Genomic DNA, 13,204 nt, shown 5'->3' with positions numbered 1-13,204 from the left:
TAGTATGAGATCTTCCCATGCAACATGTATAAGAGCATTTTCCACAAGTGGGGTTCTTAAATATTTGGATAGAAGGGAACTCCTTTGAAATCCCAATATTTAGGTAATTTGAATCAAAACCATTTGTGGAGTGTTGAATAAGAAGATTGAAGATTTGTCATGGTTGATAGCAGTTCCTAAGGTAGCAATGGAATCTTCTAAGATCTACTTTATAGCTATAGCTTCTTTGACAGAAGATGTTCCCATTATGAGGGTGGCATCAACAAATTATTGATGTAAGGATTTCAAATCACTTCCATGAATTTTAATGCATTCAATTTTATTAGTGGCTATTGTTGTTTTTATATCACATCTTATGCATTTAGCCATAAGAAGAAAATGAAGGGAGAAAGGGGATCTCCTTGTTGAATTCCTTTGGAGAGGATGAATGTGGAGTATGGTGACCCACTAATAAGGATAGAGAAGAAATATTTTGAGACCAAGGGAAGAAGTTACACAGTGAATCCACTTGTTTGCAAATCCAAATTCCATGAGGATGCAATAGATATATTGCAAAGTAAGACAACCAAATACTTTCGAAAAATCCAATTTTATAAAAATATTAGGTTTTTAGAAGACCTAAGAGATTGGATTAATTCATGAACTAAGAAAATATTATCTAGAATTTCCCTAGCTTTCAAAAAACCATGTTTTTTTTAGGAAATGAGCAAGAGGAGAAAGGACATGAGTTATAGGCCTAAAAGACCTAGGATTTTTGGATTTTTTTTCTTTGTGAATAAGAGTAAGGATGGTAGCATCCAAAATTAAGAGGAAACAAATCCTTCTAGAGTCTTATAAAATTTCTTGTACATCCTTATAGATGATCAACCAACATTCCTTAGAGAAATAAGAGGTAAATCGATTGGGTCCTTGTGAATTTCCCCTAGGAATCTCCATGACATCTTGTTCAACTTCCAATGGCATAATTTCACAAAAATTGATAGAATTTTATTCAAGGGTAACTAGAGAGGTAATTTTTTGATTAATTTTCCTGATGGAAAGGTGTCTATTTTCACTAAGGTTTAGTGAGCAATTGCTAGTAGAAGAATATAATATCCTTTTCTATATCTTGATGATTTTCCAATTTATTACCTTGTTGATATTTTATGTTGTAGATTCTATTGTGTTGAAAATGTTGGATCAATATACAATAAAAACATTTTGTGTTCATTTCTCCTTCCTTGATCCGTAAATTGTCGTGGATATTCCATTGGACAGTTCGGCACAACAAATCTAATAATATTATATTAAAAAACTGAAATTCTACACTATTACAATTTTATTAAACTTCAAGATCTATAGATTTAACTGTAATTAATGCATGCACACGAATGGAAATTATGCAGAAAAATAGAGAATGAAAAAATAAGATCATATACACACATAAGACAGAAAATATGCTATGGGAAACCCTTTTAGGAGGAAACCCAACTAGAAGGTGAGGTTGCTGCACTCTCATTCTCTATATGGAAATATGGCTGCAAGTACAAAGAAGTAAGGATTGTGGCCCATGGGCTACTACAATGCACAAATTCTCCCTATGTTCTCTACCTCCTATCCCTCTTGGCCATATTTTCTCAACTATGGAACAAAATTTTCTCGAAAGAATGGAATGCCTCTTTGTCCTAGTGGCCTAATTATAACACAACCCGATAGCCTACTAGTGGTTAAGTTTGACTACATTGAGTCTTAACAAGAGTTATAATATAGACTCTTCTAGAGTATTTTACATCACAATCACGTGGCTATCCCCTTTTCCATGAATAATGGGGGCTCACATGACATCCTCCCAAATTATAGGTATGAAAACAGGAAGGTCAACTTCTGAGTAGTATAACTTTTGCATACGAACTGTGATTGACAGGATTCTTGAACTGTTGGAAAGATATTTTTCTATAGAACAACATGAAAATTGCAGATCTAAAGACGCATATTTCTACCCCCAAAAAAAATCGTTTGATTCCTAAAATTGCTTCCAGAAGGTTTTAGACCTTGTTTCACCAAACTAGGTCATGCTTAGGTATGTTCTATGCTTAGAGAAATTTATTTCAATTTTCACATATCTTTCCAGATTATCAATCACATCAACATTAGAGTAAACTACACATAGAAAATAAACATAAATTGCAGAAGACAATCCAAGACAAGAGGACACAAGATGTGGTGCTAGCCAGGGACAAACCCCAATGTGGGGAAACCGTTGATCAATTCTTCTTATATGTTCTTCAATAGTTCAGCAAAGAGAGAGAGAGAGAGAGAGAGAGAGAGAGATAGTACATTTACAATAGAGTTCAACACTTTGACTTATCTAGATAAGAGCATAGATCATCTCTAAGAAGATGATACATGAGATCAGTTGAAGACAAGATGCTTCAACTGATTCTCCATCGTGTTGCATCTCGTCATCATGCTGCACCCATTCACTGAGCTGCTCTTGTCACGAAAATGCAACCAATCATGGTTGTACCCATACATGTTGTTGTACACACTACCTCCACTATGCAACAGTTGTACCTTTACATGCTTTTGTACATACTGTCATCACGATGCTGCAATCATTACATGTTGTTGTGCATATTGTCCACTAACTGTCATGCTGCATATAACTGCTGCATCTAGATGTGTAGCTCCTCAGTGTTCATTCTTCAACTAGTTCTCCAAGATGATTAAACCACCACTTTGCTCCTTGCTCAACTGACTGATCCTCAATGCACTGCTTCTAACCTTTGACAATGGCACTGTCCATTTCTTATTATAGCAGCATTATACAGCCCTTAGAACAGGTCTGAGGCAGCATTTCTGGAGGACTGTTCCATCCTTTATGAGATCTCAAATAGTGCCCTCTATCCTCAGCCTTCTAGCAAGATACACAGCCTCCTCTTCAGACCTTCAGTCTTCCTTTATCACACAGACACCTACAAAAAACACACTGTCCATTCCTATACCTTTAAGACCTTTCTTGCTGCCTTCTGAGGCTACCTGTGCTGTCTTAGGGTCTTTACATGGATGAGTATTAAGGCTCCATTGATAGTGGCTTTAGGCTTCTTTGATTGTGAATATAGAGCTTCTTAGGACAGAGGATTTATGGCCTCTTGGGACAGCGAATTAGGGCTACCTATTTGCACGTATTGGAGCTTTCTTGACAGCAAGTAGGACCACCCTTGACAATGTTCTAGTCTCCTTTATGACTGCGGATTAGGGGCTCCATTTAGCTGTGTTTAGGAGCTCTCTTTATAACAGATTAGGGCCTTAGATTAAGGCATCTTTGACCTGTGGCTAGGGAACTTTTAGGACAACACATTAGGGCTTCTCCTTTAGCTATACATAGGCCTCTTTTACTGTGGCTAGATCTCCCTATTTGGACAGTGGCTAGGCTTCCTCCTTGATCTGCGAATATGTTTCCCTCTTGAAAACGTATAGGGGTTTCTTTTAGCTAATTATAGGTCTCTTATAACCTGTGAATGAATCTCCTCATAAGATTGTAGCTAGGGCTCTTTAGTTGATTGCATCTAGGGCTCTCTAAGAAGACCCTTTCCACTACATCCTTTTTGAGAGAGGACAACCCAAACAAGTGGAGAGGAGAGATCAAGAGAGATGAGAGTGTGTTCTCAAAATATTCAAGGCACCTTTATTTATACTAAAACGTTGAGAACAAGTGGGGTATATTTGGTTGCTAGCCGACCTTGACAAATTGCCCATAACACAAATAAATAAATATCTACATGAATAATTATCGGAATTGAATGATCTTTAGATCAATCCTACACCTCTCGATGAGAGGGATCCAAGAAAAATATCAACTGCCATTAATAAGATGACCCACATGGAGTTTGGACCTAGTTGCCAATTTTAACACTCCCTCTCAACTAGGGAGAACTCCATCCGCTAATCCATATGTCCGACTATACTATCTCTGCCATCAGTGCCCTACAATTCTCTGCTTTTCTCTACTCTGCTCTGCTGAACCATGAAGAAAAATAATTGATCGAGAATGTCTCATAGCATTCTCTACTGAGTTGAAGTTAGTTTCATTGATCTCGGATCAATATCAGAAGAGAGTGTCTCAAACCACTCATATTTATCCCAGATCAATGGAGGTCATCCTAGCATAGGGAGTACAGTAGATACAACGATGCGTCCATTGATAATAATACTATGGTCCCTAACCCCATTTCCTTGCTCATTGATCAGATGAGAGGTACTTCCCATGGGTCCCAGACTGCATGGGTGGGATGCCTCGACAGGAGAACTAATCATCCTGCCCATAGGAGAACGAATCATCCTGTCCCACAGTCACCATGGGAGAAATAATCATCTCGGCCCCCAGGAGAACTAATCATCTTGTTCCATAGTCACCACAGGAGAACTACTCATCCCGTCCCACAGGAGAACTAACCATCATGTTCCATAGTTTCCATGGGAGAACTAATCATCCTAGCCCACAAAAGAACTAATCATCATGTTCCATAGTCGCCACGAGGTATCACAAGGAAAGGTTGAACCTATCACCCTGTACATAGCGCACCACCAAGGGAGGGTGAGTCGGCTTGTGGTCGTATGTCGCTCCAGTAAGTGCCCCAAGCCCCCCAGAGCTCCTAGATCTCAATGCATGCAACATGCAGGACCCTTATACGAAGGTCTCTCAACGACTTCAAGTTGTTTGAGAAAATCATAGATTTGACCTTTCTTTGGGGCTTTGAAAAAGTGTCTATAACCTGTACATCTGTCTTAATGCGATGGAGCCTCCTTGCTCATTGACCTACCATATCCCAAATAAGGTAGTATCTGATGTCTATCTGCTGGAGCAATCATCGAACACAAGATTCCTCAATAATCGAATTCCCCCCTGGTTGTCACAAGGAATCACAGTGGTATTCATCATGTGTACAAATAGCTCACTGAAGAGCTTCGACAACCAAGTAGCTTCATATGAGATCATACACGTAGCTATGTATTCGATCTCAGTGGTTCTTATAGCAACTGACTTCTGCTTCCTGCTTATCCATGGTATCGAAGCAAAACCCGAAGAGAACAAGTACTGAGAAGTTCTCTAGTGATCCTCCACACTACCTGCCCAGTCAAAATTCGAATAATCATGTAGCTTCATATTTCCGGCAGTGTATCTCAATCCATGAGAGATTGTGCCCTGAAGATATCTCAGAAGATTCTTGGCACCAATCTAGTGAGGCTCAACCAAATATGAGCTCACTATGATAACTGCAAAGCATATATACGGATGGAAGTTCACCAAGAACATCAATGCAGATGAATTTATGAAACTCAGAGGCATAAATCTGGTCTGGCATCACCACCATGTAACTTATGAAAGTTAATATCCTCGAGGTAGTCACGGGCTTGCAATTTTCCATTTCATATCTGGAATCCAACTATCTGCACCTGTCAGAAATAGGTCGTTTCTCAGAAGGTGTTGGTATGAGAGTTCTATCATCCACAACCTTCAAATAATGGTTTGGATCGGCTTCACTTTTAGTGAATCTCAGCTTCATCAGACAGCTATCAATCCTATCATATTATTCCCGGAGTGTTTTGCTTCAAGCCATATAGGTCTTTTTTCCACCTGTATAAATGAGATTCCCAATCATGAATCTCAAACCCCTCGGGTTGTTCCAAAGCTATGGACCTACTACATGAGGGGAATGGTCCCCTTGTAATATTTTCCTTCTGTACATCTCAAACATGTACCTTCATGCTTTTCTTGAAATCAGGTATCTGAGTCACCATATGATTCACATCGGTTAGGGCCTCATAAAGTAGATCTCAGGTGTTATAGATGAGATATGTCATGATCCCCAATGGACCATCCTGAAACTTGACACAAATTCCCAACCCTGAACCCATGAGGGAAAGCATCTTTGAAAATTTCATTTTCAAACACATACCTTTCCATTGATGAATGCCACCTTGTAACCTTTAACTTCCATTGTTGAAATGGACATCAATTTCTTCTTGTGATCAGGTACATAAAAGAGATTCTGTAAATGAATCGAGTTACCCTCATTCAATTGTGGGGTAGCATTCCCTACACCCTTTCCAGGATAGGTTGCATCAGCTCCAATTATAATCCCATGATTGCTTCCATCTCTACCTAATTAGAGAGAGCACCCTTCTATCTGATGAAGTGCCTTGAAGCACTATAATCGATAATCCAGATTCCCAAAGAATCTGAAGGAGAGGGCCAATACAAGACAGTGCTTCTTTATCTTATCATAAACAACATTTGATTCTTCATACCTGGGGTTCCTTGCTTTCTCTGAAGAGTCAGCCATTTCCTTGATGACCTGCATTACTTGTCATTCCTCTGAAAATTGAATATGTCCCTGGAATGATTGTTATCATCATCAAGTGATGTGTCCTAGCCATTTAGACACTCCTTCGCATAATGGCTAAACTTATTGCAACCAAGGCATCTGCCTTTCCTTCCACCCTTACATCTGGACTTACCAATGAAGTTATCTTTAGGTATGCCATCAAAAGCTTCCACTGTGCTATTCTGATAATATTCTCTGCTTCGATTTCACCCTTGGTGAATTTGAAGAGGGATAACGAATCCACTGATCCTTTTGTCCTTTTCCATCTATCTTCAGTGATTTCTCTTTCACTCTTGCTTGGGCTTTTTCTTCACCTCACCTCTGATACCATGTTAATTTTAGGTATGTTCTATGCTTAGAGAAATTTATTTCAATTTTCACATATCTTTATAGATTAGCAATCACATCAACATTAGAGTAAACTGCACATAGAACATAAACATAAATCACAGAAGACAAGCCAAGACAAGAGGACACAAGATGTGGTGCTAGCTAAGGAAAAACCCCATTGTGGGGAAACCCTTGATCAATTCTTCTTATGTGTTCTTTAATTGTTCAATAAGAGAGAGAGAGAGAGAGAGAGAGAGAGAGTACATTTACAATAGAAGTCAACACTTTGACTTATCTAGATAAGAGCATAGATCATCTCTAAGAAGATGATACATGAGATTAGTTGAAGACAAGTTGCTTCAACTAATTCTCCATCGTGTTGCATCTCGTCATCATGTTGCACCCATTCATTGAGCTACTCTTGTCACGGAAATGAAACCAGTCATGGTTGTACCCGTACATGCTATTGTACACACTGCCTCCACTATGCAACAGTTGTACCTATACATGTTGTTGTACATACTATCATCATTATACCGCAATCATTACATGTTGTTGTGCATACTTTCCACTAATTGTCATGCTGCATATAATTGCTGCATCTAGATGTGTAGCTCCTCAGTCTTCATTCTTCAACTGGTTCTCCAAGATGATTACAACACCACTCTGCTCCTTGCTTAGCAGACTGATCCTCAATGCAATACTTCTAACCTTTGACAATGGCACTGTCCATTTCTTATTACAAAAACATTATATAGCCCTTAGATTAGGTCTGAGGCAACCTTTCTGGAGGACTGTTCCATCCTTTATGAGATCTCAAACAATGCCCTCTATCCTCAGCATTCTAGCAAGATACACAGCCTCCTCTTCAGCCCTCCAGTCTTCCTTTATCACACAGACACCTACAACAAACACATTGTCCATTCCTATACCTTTAAGAAACTTTCTTGCTGCGTTCTAAGGCTACTTGTGCTGCATCTTAGGGTCTTTACATGGATGAGTATTAGGGCTCCATTGATAGTGGCTTTAGGCTTCTTTGATTGTGAATATAGAGCTTCTTAGGATAGCCTATTTAGGGCCTCTTGGGACAATGAATTAGGGCTAACTCTTTGTTGTGTATCAGAGCTTTCTTGACAGTAAGTAGGACAACACTTGACAACATTCTAGTCTCCTTTATGACTACGGATTAGGGGCTCCCTTTAGCTGTGTTTAGGAGCTATCTTTACAGCGGATTAGGGCCTAAGATTAAGGCACCTTTGACCTGTGGCTAGGCCACTTTTAGGACAACACATTAGGGCCTCCTTCAACTATGCATAGGCCTCTTTTACTGTGGCTATATCTCCCTGTTTGGACAGTGACTAGTCTTCCTCCTTGAGCTACGAATATGTTTCCCTCTTGGCAACGTATAAGGATTTATTTGAGCTCCTTATAGGTCTCCTCTAACCTACTAATGGATCTCTTCATAAGGCTACGGCTACGGCTCTTTAGTTGACTGTGTCTAAGGCTCTCTAAGAAGACCCTTTCCACTACGTCCTCTTTGAGAGAGGTCAACCCAAAAAAGTGGAGAGGAGAGATCAAGAGAGATGAGAGTGTGTTCTCAAATGATTCAAGGCACCTTTATTTATACTAAAACGTTGAGCACAAGTGGGGTATAGTTGGTTGCTGGCCGACCTTGACAAATTTCCCATAACACAAATAAATTCATATCTCCACGAATACTTATCAGAATCGGATGATATTTAGATCAATCCTATACCTCTCGATGAGAGGGATCCAAGAAAAATATCATATGCCATTAATAAGATGACCCACATGGAGTTTAGCCCTAGTTTCCAATTTTAACACAGTAAAAATGGTCTTGGGGGTTGATTCCTCCACATTTTCCGCTCGGAATGCATTGATATGGATGAAAAACAATGTAATGATCTAATCTAGATCATTCCTTGAGCTATCGAACCTTGAAATTTTTCCTCCATAAAATTTCTTCTTAGTTGTAATGTTTCTCCAATTGTCCTTAGAAGGTAATTTCCCTTTGTGATAATTCCTATGTCTTCCATTATATCATTATTATTTGTTGTATTTCCTCCATATTTGTAACAAGATCGTTCTCTAATCATGAATCTTACTAAATTCCTTTTTGTTCCAAATATTCAATCTACTTTTGAAATATCTTAGGAATTGGTGGAAACAATGCATGGTTGATCCATTATATGCATGGCTTCCTTCCACCAATTCTCTATATTTTCCTTAAAGGAGGTCCAAAATGATTTTAACTAGAAAGGGTAATTTTTGGGGATTATTTCCAATCCAAATTAATATGATGGGACAACGATATGAGCCATAACTTGGTAATATAGAGACTTCTTCCCCCAAGCCTATCAACATTAAGGATTCTAAGAGTAAGAAATTTTCAATGTGAGAAGGTACTTAGGTATTTCCCCCTCTTCCATTGTTCCAACTATAGATTCCATTCATTGTTTTTTGATCTGCATGTTTTATATAGTCTATAATATCCTTGAAATAGGTTGATTATTCATCCAATATTCTTCTTCCCCCTTTGTTTTAATTGGAGTAATTTATGATATTGAAGTCCCCTCCTAGTACCTAAGAATTATTTCCTATCATTCAATGAATTCTTTATAGGATTTGCAAAAATATTAATTTCCCTCCTTGTATATTGGGAGCATGTTAGGGTCTTAGGGTTTTGAGGTCAAATACCTTTGTCTCATTCATTCATTTTTAGCTTTTGAGCAGTAGTTTAACCTATGAACTACTGTTGTTGTCATAGTGTAAAAGTCACTGTCCAACATCCTTGCAAGTCTTCCATAAGGGGTTCATACAAAGTTTGACAGAGCTCAGTCAATGCTAGTCATGAGGTCATTTGTTTATAAAGCCATTCAGAGTTCAAAGGGTTATGTGTTAGTATTCACTGGTCAGAACCATTAAAAATAAGTTTTCTTCAGTTTAAGATTCTATTGATTATGGAGTATGATTCATTAAGTCATTCCACCATTTACAGATTATTCTTCTATTCATATCTCTCTACCATACATTTTTCCATCCTACACCCTATTTAACTAATTCCCTTCATACATACACTCCCTACATGAACATTTCCATCAAACATTATATACATACTCACCCCTCATCCTAAACCCATCTCCTAATCATCATTATCCACATTCCTACACTCATCTTCTACCATCATCGATGATATACCTCCATATCTAATCACTATCATTCATGTATCATATTCTAACTACTATTCCCATAACCCCTTGTCCTATACCTACACTCATGAAAAATTAATCAAAAGACAAAGTGATTGGATGAATAAGCATACAAAGGACAAAATAAACAAAGGCGCATTTCAATTTTTTTTCATGCCACCCTTATCTCACTTTTCACTTGGCATTTGCGCTCATTCTAGTACGCAGTAACAACATACTAGTTCAGAGATTGAAACCAATCAGGAACGGTGAGAGGACAAAGTTTGTTTTCACTGTGGAAGACTACTATACAAGTGCTACCCAGAATTTGGAAATTTCACAGTTGTTGCGCAAATGCTACGTAGTTTTCTCTAGCACCTTGCTGAGGAGACACACAATCACAAATTACTTCTCCTTATTTTTTGAGGTAGGATACATCATCCCTGACCACAATTTTTTTTTTGAAGCTCACGTTTAAGTCAATTGAGGATTGTTGTATGTGTTGCTACATAACTACTACACAAAGGACCCTTTACATTTTGTTCAAGTTTGGGGATCGTATTGAAGGCTTATGGTTTGTGTGAATGGTGCCAAAGCCTAAGTGTGTTGAGTCATAAGCCTTTCAAGTGCTTTTAATAAAATCTCACTTATACCTACCCTATTACTTCCATTTCATTATATACGTAGCTTGTTTTAAAAGAATATCACAGTTGATAGGCAGTCTTTTTAACACTTGTGAAAAAGCCAAATCACTTGTTTCTCTATTGCATTGTCAGTGTGAGTATAGTGTTGTCATAGCTCCATAAAGTCTCAGTTGGTCCATTGCACTGTCATTTTTTCACAAAGTTCAAATTTGTTATTCATCCCTCCACAAAGTCGAATTTTGTGATGTAGTTTTTAAATAAAGAACGCATGGAGACTACTGCTAGCAAGAGAAAAAACAAAGGAGGGAAGTAGTACACATTGAACCCAGGAGTCTAGACATTGTAAATTCTGATCCAGCCCTTAGAGTGGCATTTTAACACACTAGATATATTTCTTTCTATGAGAAAATACAGTCTCATGGCCATCATTTACAGCTTGCAAGAATGTTTTATTTTAATTTCAAAGGAGATAGAGTCAAGTTGGGTGACCTGGAGTTTGTGGTGTCTGAGGAGACCTATCACAAGGTCAACGACAAAAATAAAGAACAGGTGGAGGGAACCTTTTAGGCAACAAAAAAACAGTGTTTGACGAATGGAAGGAGTATCAAAGGAGTACCAGAGGTTGTTTGAAGAGTTTGAAGTTTGCCAAAGATAAGTTGACTAGATAGAAGAGAAAATACAAGAAGGCCATCAATGAGACTGTCAAAGAATATGATACTCAAATTATAGAATCCCTAGATGCGGTTGATGGAGAAAAACAGTTCATGAAATGGATTCTTCCCCTAAGCATGAATTTAAGGAATTATTACATGAGAAATTTGATTTTGAAGAAGAGGTTGAGGCTAATGAAGCAAAGGTTGTCAAAGGCTAGGAGATAGTTGAAGAGATAAAAACAAACATCTGGAAGTGTGCCTACACAGCTACAGCCACAGTCACAGCTAGCCAAACAAGATGAGGCAACCTCCTACAAAGATACTAAGTCTTCATCTAGTAAGCCTACATTTAGTAGAAAAGGAAGAGGTAATGTGTTTGAATCACAATGCTTTGTCAGTTATTGAAGGTTTCACCTTGTGTAGCTTAGTTCATTTTTCAATTTTGAGGATAATTATGGAAAACAATTGTAGTTTTGTATGTTTCTTGGGGGTCATAAGGCACAAGTGATCATTTTCTGGTCTTGGTTTTGTTTTGGAGGAGGAAGGACAAACCAACTTCAAATATTCATTTTTGTTGTGCAATTGTTGTGCAAGAGTTGAACTAGACAAATTTGAAGCTTGTATGTGTGAAAAGAAACACCAGATGGGTCCCTCTCCACCTCAGCCACCTTGTCATCATCCTCATCAACTTATTGTCAGCTAGTGCAACACATGTACGTGCGAAGTTGGATATTACTATGCAATTGTTGCGCAAATCCTTCACTTGTTGTGTAACTCAGACTGCATGCTTTTTCTTCTTTTGTGTCAAGCCTGAACCTTGTTCTTTAGATGATTGTGGATAGGGATCAAGATAAAATGAATGGATAAGACATCAACTAGGAGATAGGATAAATTTTTTCTTTTAAGGAAAAAGTTGTAGTTTTATTATTAGTTTTATTTTATTTTTATTTTACTTTTTGTTCAAACAACATGATGTTTCTAAGTTTAGCTAGATTCGATCCACTCAGTGGATAAAGAATACAATGTATCTGGTCATATTGATCTACTCTGCTGAAAATGTATTTAAGACTAAACAAATTATGGAGGAAGGGTTGGAATCAAAAGAGGCCCAGTGTGTTTGAACTTATAATTTTGAATAAAATCTCAATGCTAGTTTTTGTCACTGTTGTTTTAGAGATTCATGTGGTATGCATTCCAAGTTATTGTGTGTCTTTTGGTGCAATTATTAATTTGGATACCTTATTACAGTTTAGTTTTAATATTATATTTTTGAATTAGTTTTCTAGAATTCATCTTTTGATGCTTTGGATGATTTTCCATCTTTATATATGATGGAATTCATTATTTCTATGTCATTGTTGTTCTTCCAAATATTTGGTCATGAAACTATGTAAAAAAAATTCATAATACACTCTGTTGCATTTGATTAAACATTGTTATGTGTCTCTCAAGCTTCTTTACTATACTACAATTGATGTCAACTTGAAATATGTAGCTACCTTGCCTCTGCTTCTACAGATGGCTAATGTATGCACTGATGTTTTAGTTTAGAAGTTTGAAATATGTTATTGGTTCCATACCTTAGTGACCCTTTACATAAATTTCCTAACAATTTTCATTGATTCTTAGGTTCCTTTTCCAGATTTGGTCTCTATAGTCTATGAACTTCATTTTTATTTATCTTTAGATGGTTTTTCTAGTGAGGGAGCCCCCTTTAGTTAGAAAATACCAGTTTCTATCCCAAAGAGGTTTGTGGTTACCCCTGTAAAACCTTTTATCAGCATAGAGGTTCAATTATAGGGTGCTAAAACTCTAACAATGTTTTCAGGGAATGAAAGTCAAATTTTCCCTGGAATATTTATCATTTTATGGAATATATACTAGCCCTATGGATGACAGGTTGCTAGATATCAATAGGCTGAAAATCACCTTCAAATTGTGTTGTGATTAGTTGTATGCTAAGTCGTCTGAGAAAATCTAACTTCTAAGAGGCATAATAG

This window comes from Pinus tabuliformis, chromosome 7 (genome assembly GCF_031772625.1).
Source record: "Pinus tabuliformis cultivar Carrire ecotype Pingquan chromosome 7, CPIR1, whole genome shotgun sequence".
Taxonomy (NCBI): Eukaryota; Viridiplantae; Streptophyta; class Pinopsida; order Pinales; family Pinaceae; genus Pinus; species Pinus tabuliformis.
Note: the sequence above shows the minus strand (reverse complement) of the source record.